Source organism: Durio zibethinus, chromosome 17, assembly GCF_047325235.1.
Source record: "Durio zibethinus cultivar Kanyao isolate XHJ-2024 chromosome 17, ASM4732523v1, whole genome shotgun sequence".
In the NCBI taxonomy this organism is placed as follows: domain Eukaryota; kingdom Viridiplantae; phylum Streptophyta; class Magnoliopsida; order Malvales; family Malvaceae; genus Durio; species Durio zibethinus.
In genome coordinates, this window is record NC_143178.1 from 18,552,246 (window position 1) to 18,553,029 (window position 784).

At 34.6% G+C, this 784-nt stretch overlaps 1 non-coding gene across 1 annotated transcript; it reads right to left on the reverse strand.

Moving 5' to 3' along the window:
* Positions 1-419: 419 nt before the first annotated feature.
* On the reverse strand, positions 420-526 carry LOC149514074 (small nucleolar RNA R71). The gene has a single exon (XR_016329479.1). It is a non-coding gene; the product is annotated as a small nucleolar RNA R71 (small nucleolar RNA).
* Positions 527-784: the final 258 nt, after the last annotated feature.

Genomic DNA, 784 nt, shown 5'->3' on the forward strand with positions numbered 1-784 from the left:
TTTTATTTTATTCACTTTAAGATATTTTGATTTTTTTTGTTTGCATTCGTAAATCTTAAAGCGTTGATTCAGCTTTATTTGATAAAAGATCGAAAGAATAGTTAGGTGACTAAGATGAGAGCAAGAAACCAATCCAATTCTAATGGCAAATGCAGCAAACGAAGGTCATAGATCTATTGGGACTATATCATCCCCAACCCTAAAGGCTTCTAACCATAGGCCGACGATCCAAACCAACAACTTCGAGATCAAGCCTTCCATAATCTATTTTATCTGATGATGTTTTAAGACAAATTGTTTCCATTTTCTTTCAAGAATAAAGTGAAGAGCTTGCTGTCTTCATTTCCCTTTGGCTCTATTACAATAAGGGACTAGTCTAAAAGTTCTTCGCCAAATTCTTCCCATGACTTAAAACAGCAAAGATAAGGAATGAAATCACAATTTTCCAACAATTTGATGGTGAAACACTGTATGATACGTAGGAGAGATACAAAAAGAAGTTATGCAAGTGCCTACACCATGGTCTCCCACAATGACTTCAAATTCAAATATTAATAGGTTGACACCACCAATGAGAACAACCATAGATTCAACCATCGAATGAGCCATCATGTGCAAATCAATTAAAGAGGAGATGAGTTCATTGAAGAAATGGTTTCTAATAATTATCAATGGGGAACCAAAAAGAAGGTCTAAAAGAAAGTTATTGGTATATGAGATTGACATACTCACCTGAATTACTTCCCAATTGGTAAGCCTAAAACAAATGATAGATGCCTTAGGA